We start from the raw sequence: 19183 nt of genomic DNA, 5'->3' as shown, positions 1-19183 counted from the left end.
TCAAACGTTGCCACTCACTGAAATACAGTTTACCAAGAATTTTACACTTTAAGTGCCTCCATCCCACACACACACCTTACTCTTGTGAAACATGTGCTTAATGACCTCAAAGGAGGAGAGGAAGGTAAATCAGCATCTAATAAGGATCTTGCATCTTCAAAGCAGCGGGGGGAGGTGGAGAGAGGAAAGACAGAAATCAAAGGCTGCACTACGTCATGAGGAAGCAATCCTGTAACTAAGCTCTCAACAATGGAAGTTTATTTCACTAAACAGCAGGGGGACAGCGTCTGAGAACACAGCGTGCTCTAATTCAGGTAGGAGAGTCCAGACCTTCAAAGCCACTGCACCACAGCTGCAGCTCTGAAAGCATTAACAGTGTCTGAGAGGGAGCTCCTCGGTTGTGTAACTAAACAGAACCAAAGATACACTTCGAATTTGGGAAAAATAAGGAAATGGTCAGCAAGCCAAGTTCACTAATGTGACACTTTATGCCACACAGTAAAGCCATTTGGTTTTGCACTGAATTTCTAGGGATTTTAGCATGGCCACTGAGGACAGACAAGTAAACAATTACTACTTCCATGTTCAGTGGAATCTATGTTTAATTCAATATTAGAGTCTAGGCCTGGGGTGGGCAAACTTTTTAGCCCGAGGGCAACATCTGGGAATAGAAATTGTATGGCAGGCCATGAATGTTCACAAAATTGGGGTTGGGGTGGAGGAGGGGTGAGGGCTCTGGTTGGGGGTCTGGGCTCTGGGGTGGGGCCAGAAATGAGGAGTCCAGGTGTGGGAAGGTGCTCCTGGCTGGGGGAGGGGAGTAGGGTGTGGGAAGAGGTGTAGGCTCCAGCTGCGGGCTCTGGGGTGGGGCTGGGGATGAGGGATAAGAGGGAGCTGCAGGCTGAGCCCTGCTGCCCTGGGTGGGGGTGGAGCTTGGGCTTCAGCTTCCATCCTGGGTCCCAGCCAGTGTAAAATGGGGTTGTGACCCACTTTGGGGCCCAGTTTGAGAACCGCTCACTAAGCTATTTAGAAATACCAAGCCACACAGCCCTTCTAATGTACATATTGCCCAGTTTTCCCGAGGGGTGAATAGAACCCTGCTCTGCACACAGGTGCTTAACAGGAGAGCACAGCACGTCAGCTGTACAGCCTGGAACAGCACCCGTGAATTCTGACTCAGTCCTTTGCTCCTAATCACTAAATTGCATTTCCTGTTATAGCAATGAAAAGGAGGATGTGAAAGCCAGCTTCAGAACCATCTGGTCTTCACATGATTATTTGAATAGATGAACTTTAGCCAATCTGTGTTCCATTCAAGCGTCCTCCTCCCACATTTTGTAACCTTGGGATCCGCAGGGGAGGGGATGTTTCCATTCCTTGCCATTCCTCTACCAACCATGGGACTGATTTACCCTTTCCTGCCAACAAATGGAGAAAAACTGATGTGAGAATTTCTTCAGTAATAACTACTAACAAATCAGTGCCAACCAAGTCACAAGAGCCTCGGGATAATGTCATCAGGGACAACCTCTGATAGGTTCAGACAAAACACCCGGCATGGAGGGAAGTGGATCTGGCTATCCTCACCAATGCATGCGATTCTGGCAACAATGGATAAATAATTAACATGCTTTGTCCTAAAAATGGCCAAGAAGAATACAAGCTGGATATCTTGATGTGAAACAACAGTTTAGTCTAGTAAGTAGACTTCCAAGGAGTGCCATGAGACCAGACAGGAGTTCCCACAGTAGAACATCCTCACAGCACAATCACAGAGCATTAACTCAATTCTGACTCGAGGGCAGAGCACCACCATTCACAGTTCCTTGGAAATCATGGCACCATGTACAGTATAACAGAACTACTGCAAGTAACTAGGTTAAAATCGGTTACAGAAAACTATGGGTAGTTGTTGTTCCACCAACCATTACTTCTGGGACTTCCAGTGCACCTTGAGTCAATATGCTTCTGAAACAGACTTTATGCACATCAACAAAACTGATTAAATCTGAGTTATAAGAAAAATCTCCACTGGTAGATTCCACTGACTTAGCACTTTTCTGGGCAGTGGTCTGAATCCAGGCATTACCAAAGTAAAACCTGAAAGCTCAAAGGGTTATTGCTCATGGGAGATTAAGATGACCATGCATAAGCAACAGTTAGGATCTGCTTCAAGGTCCTTTGACATAAGCATATTGAGTGAGGTTTTAGTTCCTGAAGCCAAGAGCAATTTATTCTGCAGGGCGTCATGGAACATGGACTAGAGACCCACGATGCAGCAACAACTCAGCGACGCCTGAATTCTACACTTCTAGTTGGAGTGGCTTGACTCACTAGACAAAGCAAAGAAAGGTGCCCTACAAGAGACCCGGTGACTATCACTGCAGGTTAATTACTATAGCCGTGCAGATTAGTCTCAAAAATCCCAATACGATTCACATTAGGACGCAATATCAAGAGGGAATTGCTTTCTTCTCCTCTCTGCCCTTTTCCTCCCACTCCAGTCATCTTGTGAATTAGTAAACTGAGGCACAGAAAAGGGAAGCAACTTACCCTGATCCCCTACACTGGATTAGCGGCAGAGTTGTGAACAGAACCCAGGAGACTATTCCCAGTCCTCTGCTCTAACCACTAGATAACAATCAGGGGCAGCCCCAGACATCAGCATGCCAAGTGCGTGCTTGGGGCAGCAAGCCATAGGGGGCACTCTGCCGGTCGCCGCGACGGCGGCAGGCAGGCTGCCTTCGGCAGCTTGCCTGTGGACGGTCCGCTAGTCCCATGGCTTCGGCAGACCTCCCGCAGGCGTGCCTGCGGAGGGTTAGCTGGTCCCACGGTGGCGGACCTCCCACAGGCACGCCTGCGAAGCCACGGGACTAGCGGACCCTCCGCAGGCAAGCTGCCGAAGGCAACCTGCGTGCCATGCTCGGGGCGGCAAAATGCCTAGAGCTGCCCCTGATAATACTTTTTCTTGATTTTTAGTCCCTAGTCTTGGCATAAATTAGTTTGATTCACTCAAACTGCTCCCAAATTCTAGCACCTAGAAGAAGAACCCTGTTTTCTTACTCAGTCATTCCCACACATAAGAAAAAGCTCTGCTTTGGGTAGGTAAAAGGCAAACACCTTGAAAGGCACAGTGGTGTAGATTTCAGTTGTATTCCATCTGGAAAGCCTCCAGTTTGCACTCCAAACATTTTTGTTTCACTCAATTAACCTCTAATTTCCACAAAGTTACCTTCACGATAGAGTGTTTTAAGTAATAATCCTGCTGTGAAAATATAAAATGCTGCTGGAGCTACCAGTCCAAGGAACAGTGGATATTCCATATACACCTCCACCCCGATATAATACGACCCGATGTAACACATGTGTGGATATAACGCAGTAAAGCAGCGCTCTGGGGTGATGGGGCTGTACAATCCGGTGGATCAAAGCAAGTTCGATATAATGCGGTTTAACCTATAACGCGGAAAGATTTTTTGGCTCCTGAGGACAGCGTTATATGAGGTAGAGGTGTATATTTAGAAGGTAATGAGTTATGGCCACCACTGCATTTATGCAGAATCTCCAGCTAAAGGAGATTATATTGGTTTAAAAAGTATCTTCATGTCTCATCTAATGCTTTACGGTCCTTTCAGTTTCTTGTACTGCAAGTTTCTCATGTGCTGTGCTGTTAGTTTGCATAGTGATGTATTTATTCTGGATATGGACAAAAGATGGAGCAAGCAAAATGCCTCCTATAGGCGTAAGTTCCTCAAGCAGAAATTTTCAGAAAGACGTGAAGATAGGTGTGGCCTGGTCTGCAGCAAATATGCAGTTCTACACAACTCTGCATTGATTGCACAGGCAAAGCACCGAGAGCTTCTTTTATTGAACACTTGCCCTTACTCTACTCCCCCCTCCACACTGTATTCGGTTTTGTCTGTTTCATGTATTTTGTCACACCCCAGTCAGTGCTTTTAGCTGGACCTGTGCAAGCCACCTTTTTGGGGACAGGTTAAAGACTGTTTGGTTTAAACTGTGATCCTTAAGAACAGTCAATCTAGGACAAACGTTAGAGGCTACTTTGTTCCCAAGCAAACAGCGTTGTAAAGTCAAGCTGTAGAACTGGATCATTTCCCATTAGGAACCCAACTTCACACACAAACGACTGTATTTGGCAATTACGAAAGTGAGGGAATGAATTAAGCAGCACTGGTTACAGCCAGACCTAGTCTGAGCAAGTACCATGCAAAAAAACTTTCCACAGCACTGCCAGGGAACTAGATGCCTCTCTATTTCAGTCCTAGCACTGCCTACCTGAGGACCGAATGTCATACAGTAGTCTTGTACTATGGACACAAATGACCATTAGGGAAAATGCCGAGAGTTTCCACCAGACTCCAGGTTCAGGCATGAGGGGGTGGTATCCTAAGAAAGGCTGGCATCATGCCTTGTGTACAGCACCTGGCCAAGTCCCGATGGACTGCACTCTAATATTTTTCACAGCCGACTTCACAATATTCTCAGTGCTGTTGGGACCCCATCTACATGACAACCATAAGTGAGACATGGGGGCCAGATACAACATGATCAGAAGTTGTAGTGGAACCCTGTAAAGAGCCTTTGCACCTGTATTTGCTCAATGCTACCAATTAATCTGAAGCTAACGGTATGGCTACACTTGAAACTTCAAAGCGCTGCCGTGTGAGTGTGGTCAGAGCGCCAGCGCTGGGAGAGAGCTCTCCCAGCACTGCACGTAAACCACATGCCTTACGGGTGTAGAGAGCTCTCCCAGCGCTGCACGTCAACCACATCCCTTACGGGTGTAGCTTGCAGTGCTGGGAGCCGTGCTCCCAGCGCTGCGGCATTGATTACACTGAGGCTTTACAGCGCTGTATCTTGCAGCCCTCAGGAGGGTGTTTTTTCACACCCCTGAGCGTGAAAGTTGCAGCGCTGTAAAGTGCCAGTGTAGCCATGGCCTTAGAGACACAAGAGCAGGAACCAAACTCCCTGACTTGGTCACAGTGCTCCATGATTACACTACAATTACAATTGCACATCCAATGGGCAGTGATGCCAGTCTCCACTGGCGAATTTTTCAAACAAGCGCCTTCCTGCTTTCTCCCATGCTGACCTCAGCCCTTGGGAGGAGCTCCCCATAAACATTGTCAAAGCGATTTCATCAGCATCCTTGACAATGGCTAGGCCGCTGACAGGCTGAGACCACACTGCCTATCATGCTGACATGTACTGGCTGTTTCCTTATACTCCCCATCTGTTGGCTCTTGTGCTTAGACTGTAAACTCTTGGGGCAGGGCGCATGTTTGTGCGCGCTTAGCGTGGTTCTGGCCATGAGCAGGGCTCCTAGGCACACAGTGGTGGCAGTATCACTACATTAGCTAGCTTCCAAAGTGGGAAACAACATCACTTCCTTCCTGCACATTAATGCTGCCGCCTTCCTCCCAGCAGCTAGCAGGGAGCTCACCCTTCACTGCTCTTTGCATGTGCCACAGGCCGTTTGCACTGCAGAAACACAAATAAGCCAGGGCTGACCGTAACTGGGAATCTAGCTGGGTCACCTTCAAAGGTGACGTGTCAGAGTAACATTTACACTAGTAAAGCGCCACTCTACAGTCTAATGAGTCAATCTCCTTGAGGACAGACAGTGGGTAAAGGCTGGAGACTGCCGCACAAGTAACACATGCTCCCCAGCACCATGTGAGTGAAGCCTGCAGATAAGTTAGGGAGGAGGCCCCTCCACAGAATTTGTGAAAGACCTGCCTAATCTGTTGCTGTTTACAAAGAGCCATGCTACCCCAAGACAATCTCCCAGGCTGCTGGTCTGGAATTGCCTCCTAACCATTAAGAACTTGACTGACAGCCAAGTGTAAACCTAACTGGAGTAGACTTGGGACTCTCAACAGAGTCGCTCTCGCCTTGCTCTGTTACCACCATTCTCCCAATCCTGCTAACTGCTTATGTTCTATGCACACATTTCAACCCTAATCTGGTAATAAAAACAAAAGGAATTTATCCTATGGGTTACAGAGACCGGGGGGGGGTGAGGATTTAATTTCTGTACTTTACATTTTACTTAGTACCTCACAGGCTGGCCATTACTATTTGCACGAGCGTCTTAGTTCAGTTTTTATACAGCAGGTACCTTGTTCATGCTTGTCTCTGAAGTTCTCAGAACAAAGAAAAATTCAACAGAATTAAACTCCGTAAGCCACCATGTGCTATACCAGGGGTAGGCAACTGATGGCACGTGTGCCAAAGGTATCATGTGAGCTGATTTTCTGTGGCACTCACACTGCCCGGGTCCTGACCACTGGTCCGGGAGGCTCTGCATTTTAATTTAATTTTAAATGAAGCTTCTTAAACATTTAAAAAATCTTATTTACTTTACATACAACAATAGTTTAGTTATATATTATAGACTTGTAGAAAGACATTTTAACGTTTTTAGAAGGTATTACTGGCACGCAAAACCTTAAATTAGAGTGAATAAATGAAGACTTGGCACAGCACTTCTGAAAGGCTGCCAACCCCTGGGCTACGCTGTCCTAGTGGTGAAGCCTCACAGAAACACTGTCACCCACTGAACTGGGAAAGATTGAGAGATGTTTGTGCAGTAGATTTAGTTATCCACACTGTCTTCACTCCTACTCTGAACCAGAACAAGAGGAGCAACACATTAATCTCAGCCCTTTATTGCTGCCATTACTCACACTCTCTCTCCACCCTGAAGCTTGCTGGATCCAGTCCCAGTGAAGATGTGCAGCATGGCACTACCTACCCTTCCTGGTTTAAGAACAGAATTTCGAGCAGCCGCTATGGAGAAGAAAGAAAACCCAGACAGTGAAGCCTGTGCTACTTAGTGCTGATGTTATTCAAGTGTCATTAACCTGATGGGTCAGACCAGGAGCTTGAAGATAATCAGCTCAGGTTTCCCAGCAACCTCACACACCTTTAAGATTATATGGAGTACAGAATGCCAGTAAAGTAGAATTCATATTCTGACTCTTTGGTCCTTAGTAGCAAGTTAGGGTGTAACACTAAACAAATACAAGTACTGTGTACTCAAGAGGGGGACAATATTAAGGAAACTCTTAAGTCCTCCTCCCTCCGGCAGCACTGCTTAGTGTAATTATAGGATGGGAGGAGCAAGATGAAAAGGACTGGAATGTCTGACTCCATGGCTCCACGAGGGCTTGGCCTGGCACAGGAACAGGTGTGCCGTGCCACTTGGATTAGTGCTACCTTTTTTGCACTAGCCTCTTGCCAAGCCATACAGGCAGCTGTAAAGTTTGGGTGTTCTCCTTCAACATGGGATCAAGCCAGTGCATGCAAAAAACCTGGAAGAGTGTGATTCAGGAAGTTATAATTTTACACATTCACATTAAAATTTTCAATCTGAAGAGCAACTGCAACACAGGATGTGTGGGGGCAGAGCGTTATAACTGCACCTTTCATCGCCAGCAAACCATGGACTGTTACTGGTATTCCAAAACTGATGCAATCAGAAAGCTGTAAGACTTGAGTGAAGCTTTTCAATTCTCTGCCTCCCTCCACCAAAAACCGCAAAAAAAAAAAAAAATCTAAATTGAAATGCTGCTGAGAAGTGCCAAGTTGTCAGCCCTGGAGAGGCAGTGACAGAACAAGCTTCCTCCATACGGTAAACCCCTGCCAGTGCGCCTCAAAACCTGACCCAGAAGGACTCTGGGCTTGCAGGAGCAGTTCCATTTCTAGGCACAGTCAAACCTTGGTGTCTCTGCCAGCAAGGGGGTCAATGAGTGCCAGTTGTGGTCTGATCACAATCTGTTTTAAAAAAAATCTTATGCCATGTATGCAAATTTCATAAAGGTATTGAATCACAGAGAAAGACAGTGATTGGTATTTATTTAATTCTTAATAAAGAACTAAACACTACAAAACAGTATGCCTAATTTTATTGCAGTTAATACAAGACTTTTACTGAATTAAGTTAGCTCATCAGGACAAAGCGGGAATTTTCTGTAATATTTTTTATGAGTCCCATGCCTCAGTTTCTCTGTACTTTCCATTGCTACCCAGTGGAAGCAAAGGAGTGACGTCTGCTCCTGGGGCAGTGCAGGCCATGAGGTGTGGGTATCACCTTGCTGTCTGGGCTGCAATGAACAGGCTCGTTAAGGAACTTATTGAAACCGATTCAAAACAGAGGGTCTAGAGAGACAATGGAAGCTGTAACAACCGAACACTTGATACTTAAGAGTGGGAAGCTCCAGCAGGTGGAGTGGCGAGCTCAGGGGATAAAGAGTTGGGCTCTGGAAGAAGCTGGCTGCTCTCAGCCAGGACGAAGGAGTCAGATAGAAAGGGCATAACATGGATTCTGCTACAACATGGCCGATAGATTCCTTTGGCTTGATCAGATGGACTGTATTTTAATCTTCATTCTCTGTGCTAACGTAAGGACTAACAATGCTGCGTTCCAGATGACTAATGAATCACTGTTTCAAAACTGTTGCTTGGTGTCACTGCAAACACAAACTTGCTGAGGTTCATTAGTCACTGAAGAGTGTACAAGTAGCTAACCGGGAGTCTATTTCAACTGGACTTGCTAGGCAGAGCTCACAGTGTGAAGCAGGAGTGCTGGAGTCCAGAGGATCAGGCCTGGAGGAGGCGAGACTGTGTGGCTCACCTTGGAAGAAGAGCAAGCCCCCTTCGGTGTTCTGGAGCAGGGGTTCCTCCAAGAGACTGTTTACAGTCGGGACGTAGCACCGATCCTGTGGATCCATGACACTCCTAGCATATAGGCATATTGTGATGTGTGCCCACATCAAAGCAACAACATGCTAACCATTGCCCCGATGCAATGAGATGCAGAGTGCCTCCTCGGAGCTGCTGCGCACTCTCTACTTCCATTGAAGTCCGTGAGATGAACACATTCCTGAACTGCTCAGCATTTGCAGGATCAAGCCCAAAATTCCCAAGGGTAAGGTGGAGAGTGAAACTGTAGCTGATCTTTCAACATGCTGAAACAGTTCTAAGCCACGTGACTAGCTCCTGTGTGGAGGAGGAGGAGGAGAATGGGCTACGTTGAGGCAGTTGCATTACCTTGACATTCCTGCCACTGTGCCAACAGAAAGGAACCCAGAGATTACCTTATATGGACAGGATGCCGGATTTCAAGAGAGAGTCAATTACAAAGGTGGAATAGGCTGTTCCAGTACTGCGCGAAAGTCATCCGATACGCAGATTCTGACTGCCTATGGGAGGATATAGGTTATTGCCCATCATAAATTCCATTTCATGATATAGACAGCTTTCGGGCTAAACCTGAGCTACAGCCAAGTCTTGGGGATTCATGCAGGAAATAAAATATTTTCTATTCGGAGCTCCACTAGAGAAAGCTGCCTGAAGTTTGCTAGAAATACCATTCCACTCTTACCTAAATTTCAACAAACAAGGTGGGAACTAAAAGCAGTCTTGCACCAGAGCCTGCCAAGTCATTGCATGTGTGGCCACCAAAAAAACCCTAAGTGCTCTCACCAAGACATCGCCAGTTAAACTATTCCAAGCACATGGAAAAGGAGAGAAAATCTGAATCAGACCTGAAAAGACAGGGAACCAATGCCCATCAAAAACCTCTATGAGAAGTACAAGAAAGGAGTAAGATTCAAAATGCAAACAGATTTTTCCATGTAATAGTCTGACTAATTCAAGCTATGTTTGGCACATGGGTTAAAATACACTTGGGACTTCAGAATTCTAGCCCTGCTGTCCAACTCGAGGGCTAGTCTTATTACTCGGGTTCACTACAATGGTAGTTTGTCTTGTTACAGTTTTACCAAACACTCAACACTGCAAAGCCTAGTCCACGTACGATATAGTTCTAAGAGCGGCTACTTCTCCAACTGCTGTGTTACACATTAGACTGGCTTTCTGCTCCAAGTAACTGTCAAATTGTTGTACAGAAAAGGTTCTCTGATCAGTTTCAGTTGTCCTCACTATAGTCTTTGTTCCCTTCATGCTTTTAAGGCTGCTGATTACCAAAGTAGATGTACGAGAGCCAGCTAGCTTGGCCATACCTTTTGAGCAATGTTTTAACTGCCTTCAGAGGAACCCTGCCCTTTCTGCAATAGTCTGACAAGCTAGACTTACCCTCTGGCAGAACTCACCCAGTGCTCATCATAGAAATACTATGAAAACAGCCAATAAGATTAAAAAAAAAATATTATAAAGAGCAGAAGCTGAATAATTAAAAGCCTAAGAGTTCTCTTAAAGAGAGCTCCATTATAAGCTTATTTCCTCAAGAGACACCAGCTCTGTTCTAAGCCATTTGGGATAGCTTTCCCTGCTGCCACCAGGCAGGCTTGATAGAAACCCACAGATACTCCTTAACACTACGGTTATACCAAGTCATGGGACCAGTTTTTACATGGGTCATGGTCTACATCTAATATTTACTCAAGAGTCCTCCTACATGGGTTAAGGCCTTTGTCAGTCCATGACTAGATCCCATCTACACTACGATTTCTACTGTAACAACTGTGTCGGTCCCTTAACCCAGTCATAACTGTATTCCAGGCAGCCCACAGCAGAAACAGGAGGAGGAGGGAGAAGGGAGAATAGTTATGAGGTGAAAATCCTTGCTGCCTAGGTCCTGGATCTTAGCTCCCTGTGCCATCTACTATGTAACAGGAGGACGCAAGACATCCACAAGCGGAGTGGAGGTTTTGGTGGTGAGAGCATACCACTTCAGACACATTTACTAGTGCATGCTTCATTTCCTTTTTCAATCTTGCAGATTACCAAAATCTCTAAACAGAAGCCCTCCCTTTTCTAAGCACACTACTGTTCAGCGGGTGCCCGCCGTCCCTCCCTCCTTCTACGTGAACTGGTTGGCCAGAACCTCAGCCACTTTTAGACAGGAAACCAGCCAAGCAGGTACTGAGCCAGCGCTCTGAAGGGAGGAGAGCAGGCGGAGGCTGATAAAGTCTCTGACTCTGGATCACAGCCCAGCGGCCAGTTTCTTCTGTGTGGAAACGTACCAAGGCCTGCCATTACATACAGTTAACAGGTGAGTGACGAATGCCAAGAACACCACCTTCTGATAGTTACTGAGTGGATCAGTCAGAGAAAGCCATTTAGACAATTAGCCTGATAATTAGCAGTGACGGTAGAGAGATAAGGTGCATGACTAAAGGCAACTCCCATCTTTTCATGTGCTGTAATATATATACAATGCGTACTGTATTTTTCACTCCAGGCATCTGATGAAGTGGGTTTTAGCTCATGAAAGCTTAGGTCCAAATAAATTTGTTAGTCTCCAAGGTGCCACAAGGACTCCTCATTGTTTTTGCTGATACAGACAAACACGGCTACCCCTCTGAAACTTAATGGCAGATTCCCAGCTTCCATTTAATCAGTACCTAAACCCCACTCAACATGTGCGTCCTTTATACCAAAAACTCATGCCTCTCCTATTCTCAGCCCTAGCTTTCCTTCTGCCAATTGCTGCTGAAGGTTAAAGTGCCTTTGGTAACTTTTGTCTATTTGCAGCATGTAGCCCTCAGGGTCCTTTTGTGCTGGTGTGGTGCAAAGTGAGGCTGCTGCCACCACCTATACTGCTCTAAGGTAATCAAGAGTTCTTTCCATTTCAATCCCCTGACCCTGAACTCTGTTTACTTCTTCATTCAGTTGTTGTTACCTTCTTCTCTTACCCATTAAAGGCTGTTAGAACAAATGTTGTGTCTTAAAAGGCTCCTGACTGCACTGCTAGCAGGTCTGCTGCATCTGTTGAACAAGCTGTTTCCCTCTTCCCACCCCCAAACCACACATGCACCAACATTAACAAGGCTGCATTTGAAAGGAAAAGGCCTCTAATTGTGTCTGTTTTTGCCTCAGGAGGAGAGCAGGCCTTTTGGGTTAGGGCTGGTTTGTGCAGAGGCTGGGCGGACACATGGACTGGGATGGCAGCCAGTTCTCCAACGGATCACTAATGCCATTCACTGAGAACTTTTGCTTCAAAAACAAGCTCTGCCACATCCAAATGCAAACTGGAGTTAGAGAATCTAAAAGTAGAGGCATTTGTTTAACCCTTCCTTCCCCATCACTAGACAGGGAATATTCACTATCCAAATCAGCCAGCCAACTGCTTTAATTCAAGTCACTGATTCAATCCATCTCCAGATGTGCTCTGTCAGCAAAGCAGGCCAAAATCCTGCTACAGCCCAGACAACCGAGAGAAGGAAGCCATGCAGAATCCAAGCACAAATAGAATCACATTAAGGCTGAGGAAAAAAGGGAAGACTAGTCTAAGCAACAATGCAGGCACTACACATGGAAACAACTCAAAGACAGGAACCCCTAGTTCTAATATTGGTTTTAACATCCTCTCCCTTTATGGCCTGGGGCAAGTCACAGATGAAGAAATGGACACAGGTAATGAAGATAACACTTGCTTCACAGGAGCACTGAGGGGGTATGTTAGTGCATATACAGGGAGATGTACTGTATGAGAAACGAAGCCTGATGCCTAACCCAATATAACCCAACCCTTTAAACTACACAGGAGTCTGCTCAGCTTCAGTTATTGGTTTGTGGTCACCTAAACATAGATTCCTGACACCTCTGGCTCAAGGCTGTATGTGTCTACACAACTAATACAAGATGAGCTGGAAGTTCAGTTAGCACAAGTAACATGGTTAACAGCCCCAGTATCTTGCAGGCAATAGCTTTGGCTCTTCAAAGAGTTGCACTGGGGCCTTTCCAATTGACTCAAGCCTTTCTTAGGAGCAGGGGAGCCATGTCATTCTACATAAGTGTCAGTCTGGCTACAAAGCTTCCAAGTCACAAAGTCATTTCATAGGAAACAGTGAGGACATTTAGCCCTCCAAGATGAAAGGGGCTACAACTGTACCACTTCCAGGCTCAGTAATGGCACAGGACAAACACTGTTTACTTTACACATCCTGCAGCACAATCTGCCACCAGTCTGAAGTGCTTTTGTAATGAGCTATGATACTAGTTTTGAAAGATATTTATCGTCACAACCTGCAAACAGAAGTTTTCATCACATCAGTTTCTCTAAACAGGAATTCCCTGCTCAGTCACTGTTGGCATACCCAGAACCCCAAAGGTCTGTCTTCTTCAAGATTAGCACTTTCCGACTGCACTATTCAAAGTTTAGCATTCACTTTGTTACATTCCCCTCATTCTGACAGAAGGTAACCTTGACTCTGAAAAGAGCTAGTGCTGTTTTTGATTCAGCTTAATGGGCACACTGGCTTTGATGTGTAGTTAATGTTAAACTTAACGTTGTCACAACATGTAGCCAAATAACAGTTAATAGGGATTATTAATTAATATTGATATGCAAATTAGATACAATTAACTCAGGCTTAAACAGAGACTGGGAATGGTTGCGTCATTACACTAGTTGAATCTATTTCCCTATGTTAAGTTCTCCTCACATCTTCTATGGGTCATCTTAATTATCACTTTGAAAGTTTTTTTTTTTCCCCCTCCTGCTGATGATAGCTCATCTCAATTGACTAGACTCTTCCTGTTGGTATGCATACTTCCACCTTTTCATGTTCTCTATCTGTATAAATATCTCCTGTCAGTGTGTTCCATTCTATGCATCCGAAGAAGTGAGCTGCAGCTCACAAAAGCATGCTGAAATAAATTTGTTAGTCTCTAAGGTGCCACAAGTGTTCTTTTTGCAGATACAGACTAACACGGCTGCTACTCTGAAACCTGTCATTAATAGGGCTTGTTTGTTTTGAGGAGGAGAACAAGTGTGTTAGGATATGTTAGCAAATACATTTTAAATCTCTAATGTAGACAAAGCAGTGTCTGCTTTAACGTGTACAAAGCTGAATGAATGCAAGCCAATTTGACCAGCTCATCACATGTTAAACATGCTGTCTTGCCCACACTAGACTTTTACAAAGTATTATAATGTGTTAAGGTACCTTTAAATTCTAATCTAGACAATGAATTAAATTAAGTTTCAAATTAAAGGGCCAGACTCAATTACCATATCACTGCTGTAAATCAAAGTTACAAGCTTCCAGCTAAAACGGGATTCAACCAAAGTTTGCCAGACTGGTTTAAAACCCCCCATTCAGGCTAATCTGGTTTGGACATTTGGCCTAAGTGATTGGATGGGGCCCAACTGTGCATAAAATGAGTTTTAGACAGGGACCATGCAAGATTCTCTATTAAAACCCAAAATGTTTTCTAACCAGAGCAGAAAGGTAGCAACACAGAGGGTAAGGTCTCCAAACTTCATGGATGTTGCAGCACAACTTCTCTCCAAAGTCAAGTCATCTTCATGAATGTTCTAGCAGCACTAGAATTTATATAATATCACGAAGTGAATCTGCTGAGTTGTCCACCAGGGAAGTCTTAACAGTAACATGCATGATGACTCCCCAAGTTACGTAGTTAAATAGTGCAGTTCCAATTTGTTTCGCTTCTCTTGCTCTTCACCATACAATTTCTGGGGAGAAAGCTCTCTAAAACGTTCAGCTAGCCAGTGGCATCACAATACTAGGTCCGGTCCCCACTTAAAAATTAGCAAACAAGAGTTTCTGAGCAGATAACATTTTATATAACTTCAGTCTCACTGATGCAGTGAAGTGAGAGAAGTCGGCTGCATGTGCTGTGTGTGAAGAGTGGAGACCTTTAACAGAAATGCTTGGCTGAGAACTAAGGTTTGAGCCACTTTATTACAATAGACGGATGATAGCAATATGAATCCCAGCCCTCATGCTGTGAGGAGTTCCAGACAGATAAACTACTGAGAAACAGAAGCCACAGGCATGCTCAATGTATTTATCACTGCTTCAGATTTTTTTCAAGTCCTGAAACCAACAAAACCAGGACAACACCTCAGCACAGGTTAAGGATCTAGGAAAGTACTTTCTATTTAGACATTAAATAACTCAGCTTCTCGTTCTTGCTTGTCTGAAGAGGAGTGTCGTTAGGAGCACCCACAAGGCAGTACCTGTCACTAAATATAAGTAGTGAGTAAACACTATTTTTCCTGTCAGGGTTTCAACAGAGATCCACATATACAAATATGCTCCTTCACAGTTCTGGGGTGTAGCTGGGGCATTTAGGGTGAGAGTTCCTTCTTTCACTAAGGAATTAAGGTTTGATTAGCTACAAGGTTCAAGCCACCATTGATCACTTTACAAACCAACTGCTCCTCCCCAAACAGCAGCAAACTGGGCAAGTATTTGGAATCTGGTAGAGCTCATAAAGGTGTGAATTAGCCAGTAACCATTAAAATAATAATTTGAAAACACCAATCTCAAAGTAACTATACGTTTCTGCCAGTTTCAACAATATTCAAATTATCAGTACTGAAGGTGGCCACACAGTACTGAGCATGCACAACAAGAAGATGAGTAAGATTTAATAAAATACCTAAATTCACAGAGTAGCAGTCTGTGGACAAGAGAGCTGCCACACGAACGCTATGTTGTGACTAAACGTTACTGGAACTGCAGAGTCTACATGTGCTCCTAGAATTTCCCTCCCAGTGAGGCCCTGGAGAAGTGCGTTCCAGGCATTGTATCAAAGCTGCCTTTGTTCTGGGGCAGGTGGCGGCTATGGAATTAACAGTAGTTTGTGCAGTGTGAACTGAGTACACTAAATCACAGGTTCTCAACCTGAGGAGTTACCAGGTTTCAGGGATTCATAATTGCCCTCTTTATAGCTAGATGGAAGGCAGTCCCATAACTCTTCTGTTGCAGCATAGTCACAGTATTAAGAGGTTGAGAAACACTGGAAGCATTCCCATGGATGCTAGAAGGGCTTATAACCTCATCTGATCTAAAACATTGGTGCTACCATAAAACAAACATTGGCTGGGTTAACACAAAACAAGTCTTGGCCCCACAGTGACTCAAGGTGGCAGTTGTGTCACAGCTATTCGATACACATTTCTCTTTGTTAAGTGACACAAGATGACACCCAAGGTTTAAAGGTAGCAAGAAAAGCCAGAAGACACAAAACTGGCATTGAGAGTGTGGTTTTAGAGACAGTGCAAGTGACGCATGCAGAGATTCAATGTTGTTTGAATCCCAGAAAGTGCTATAAAGACAGCTGTGACATTTAGAGACCGTTCAAATATGCAGGAGATGGAAACAGGGATCCATTTATAAACTGCACCTTTTGGTTTGAGAGACTTCAAAGGAACCTTTTTAAAAAAAAAAATTAAAAAAAATTTTGTTCTCTACCAAATTAAAAATGTTTTAAAGTGAGTCACGTTGTATCTGCCTCCTACAGGTTTTCAGGGTGTCTCCTATGCAGTGGAATTTACTCCACCTGGCAATCCAGAGCTCTAAATCTGAGCTTTGAAATAAGACACTGTATTAGCCAAGTATTTGCCAGACAACCAATTATGTTTAGGAAAAACTTTATGGTGTGTAGGGGAGGCTCATGAAGAGTTCGCAGCATGTGGATCCGTCAAAGACCACAGAGTCAGGGATGCCAACACTGCTTTGCAACAGACTTTATCCCCATTTTTCACATGGGCAAAGAGTCAGAAGTTAAGTGTCTGATATGCAGGTTGCTCAGCAACCTGAACTGACATTGTTTTCAATGTAAATTGTGGATACTAGGTAGCTTTCATTAAGAGTCAAACCATAAGGTACTTACCACCTAAAGTCATAGAGGGACCCAGCAAGAGGGATTAGCTCTCAAGAGTTCTTGGCTTCTAGTCTTGGACTCTGATCATGCCGCTTGCTTGTAAAATCTAGTGATTTGGATCAAGTCTGTACACATACTAACAACTGTTACACACTATTCTTGGCATAAAATGTAGACAGAGCTGATATGCAGATGAAAAGCCATCATTTTCCACGTAGTTTGTTTAGGGGAAATTTGAATTTGTTTAGCTATTGGTTGTACGCATACCAAGTTACATCAATTTTGCTTATTTTATATGGACACAAGACATGAATAGTTTTTTTCATATTTTTGTAACCTTCCTTTTAAGGCAAGTGTGTTTGAGAGCAGACGTTATGCTGACTTCTTGAAGACAGAAGAATTCATGCAAACTAAGATCCATTTATATACTTAAAGGCTGAGCCTGTCTACACTGAGAAACTGACCAGCTGAACTAGAGCTGAATAACTATACTGTTACAGCCAAACCATACAACTCCCTGTGTGGAGATACTCTCTCTAATAAATTACTTCTACATAAAAAAAATAAAAATAAATTTTTATTCCAAAACAGTGTCTACATGGGAAATCTACAGTGGGACATTTATGGTGGTATAGCTCTGCTGATCAATTTCCTGATGTAGACAAGCCCTTACAAGCTTTGGGAAACTGAGGGATAAGCAGGCTGTGATGAATGTTGTCATAGGAGCCACTCTGGAAGAACACTCATATGAAAAATGCAAATATATAACCCTGCTATACCAGTATTTCGTCTGTTTCCTCATCATCTCCACCTGACTGAGCAAATCACCCTTTTAGCTGAAATATTCTAACCTAATCATTATACCTAAAGTTCTGTCAAACAATAGTAAGGTGACTGTTTACTTGCACTCTACGACTAAGTCAAACTGGTAGGCCACGCTGAACTCCCTGAGGCAGGACGATGACCATGCTGTATTTGAGACAGTTCTTGCTTTGAGAAGTGCCAAGATGTGTCTGGTATGAAAGTGCCACCAATTTGCAGTCTGTCACAAACACAGAGTGAGCTGTTAAGAACATCCTCAACCTTCTTACTACATCTGCAGCTCAGGCACATAATGACATCCCCAGCCATGATGCCTGTACGCCCCCATTTTTCTACCATGGCAGGAAACAGACATTTATAAGAATTTTGCTTCAAACATTTAATTCTTGTGAAATTTTCAACAGGCAGAGCCTGGAGGTAGAGAAGATTCCACACAAGCATGCTGTGGTTATTGTAGGGTTCCAGCCAATACCAGAGAACGTGTGGAAGAGGGGCAGTGACAGACCTCACCCACATTCCCTCCCAAAACTGTATCCCTCTTTTATATTAGTTTATTGATCTCTCTTCAGAATCTCACCTCCTCATGGGTCTCACTTCATCAAGATCAGCTAATGGTTTGTCTGTGCTTTTCCTTCACACAAAACTCATTCCAAAAACTGAACTGTGGGAAATTTTCAAAGGCACAAAGGGCAACTGGGTGAAAGTCAATAGGAGTTGGACACAACTCATTTGTGCCTTTGAAAACCCTTCCCCAGATACCAATGGAACCATCTGACAATATCTAAAAAGTCTGACACCTCCAGTTGTTTTGTGCTTACAGCAAGCAAGAATTCTCTAAAGCTCTTACACTGGCCTATAGTCATTGGAACAGGGACACCGACAAAGCAGTAAGGATGTGTCCCATTGAAAGGTCTCTTACAAAGCAGTCCATGGAATGAAGAGTTGGAGAACCAATGCTCTAGAACATCAAAAGACCTGTCCAAGCACCTATACCATGTTCACTGCCCTTTAACTTCATGACACATTATCCACTACGGTATTTGTAAAGACCCAGTATAAACAGTAGGCAGCTCTTGCGGGCTCAGAACACTATCAACAGGTTTTTAATCCAGACAGATTACTAGTTTGACCACTAAGTCTTACCAAGTGAGACGTGTTTCAAATATCTTTGGACTCCAGCTCAGTGATGGCCTGTCAGTCAGGCAGAAGCCATGATTTCTGTGTTTTAAAATCTCTCTCTGTTTGGGAGATATCAGGAGGGGATAAAGAGGATTTTCCATGTAATCTGATTATAGATCAGAAACCCACCCAATGCAGTAAGGAATGCAAGTGACATGATTAGAAATCAGTGATACATTCAGAGGCAAGATTTGAGAGAATGGGTTACCAGTTCGAGACAATTTAAGATTGTAATTAATGGAAGGTTAGCTGAAGTGATTAATGGTAAAACTGGATTATCAAACAGGCTTTACAAAACCTGTGGCCAAGCTCTTGGTCTAACATACTAGTGCTACAGCTGCTGCTTCAAAAAATGAAATCTCGTCTCCTTTGGCAGGGTCACCGACATTCTATTTAACAAACTTCCTGTGCAAGTTCTTAAGACAGGAAACTGCTCCCGTGCTTCAAGTTATCCGCCTGTTTGTAGATATCTCAGCAATAATAATCAGAGGCCTTAAAATAAGAGTAAAACATTTTTCAACATATTCCTTAATTGCACAGCTGAAAAAAATCAACA

The 19183-nt window shown here is 44.1% G+C and overlaps 1 protein-coding gene across 4 annotated transcripts in view; it reads right to left on the bottom strand.

The window, feature by feature from the left end:
• ACTN4 (actinin alpha 4) overlaps nucleotides 1-19183 on the bottom strand; it is a 78435-nt gene that overhangs the window by 39672 nt on the left and 19580 nt on the right. Inside the window, exon 1 of one of the 4 annotated variants that reach the window (XM_030544394.1) lies at nucleotides 16636-16652. The exons of the other annotated variants lie outside the window; for them this stretch is intronic. The gene's annotated coding sequence lies outside the window, so the exon portion shown is untranslated. Of the gene's footprint in view, nucleotides 1-16635; nucleotides 16653-19183 lie in introns of those variants that run through there. 4 annotated transcript variants of the gene reach the window in all.

Source organism: Gopherus evgoodei, unplaced genomic scaffold (genome assembly GCF_007399415.2).
Source record: "Gopherus evgoodei ecotype Sinaloan lineage unplaced genomic scaffold, rGopEvg1_v1.p scaffold_34_arrow_ctg1, whole genome shotgun sequence".
NCBI classification, from domain to species: Eukaryota; Metazoa; Chordata; order Testudines; family Testudinidae; genus Gopherus; species Gopherus evgoodei.
The sequence above is the reverse complement of the archived record's forward strand: the minus strand, read 5'-3'. Positions and strand labels throughout refer to the sequence as shown.